The sequence below is a fragment of the Phaethon lepturus genome, unplaced genomic scaffold, assembly GCF_000687285.1.
Source record: "Phaethon lepturus isolate BGI_N335 unplaced genomic scaffold, ASM68728v1 scaffold29641, whole genome shotgun sequence".
Classification (NCBI taxonomy): domain Eukaryota; kingdom Metazoa; phylum Chordata; class Aves; order Phaethontiformes; family Phaethontidae; genus Phaethon; species Phaethon lepturus.
Window position 1 is genome coordinate 1 of NW_010517442.1, and position 326 is coordinate 326.

The following is a 326-nucleotide window of genomic DNA, read 5'->3' on the forward strand; positions in this document are numbered from 1 at the left end:
TGGAGCAGACGGCAGCTGTGAGCCGCGACACCCGGGCCAGGGGCGGGGTTACTGCTTTTGAGGGAGAAAGCCAAATTTTGGGGCTTTCTGGCCCTGCCCAATGCTCGCGCTGAGTGCTGTCCTCCCGCCGTCCTCCTCCTGCCCCCCACTGCCACAGACCTCACACCGGACCCTTCCCTCAACAAGTAGCGCTGGATTTTGGTATCTAAAGTAGCAATTGTGCTCCAATGATGAAAAAAAGCTGTCAGCTATCCCTGACAAAGGAGGGCTGTTGAATGCCCCGTAATGGCAGGGGGGCCGGTCGTCCTCTACCTTTACACCGCACG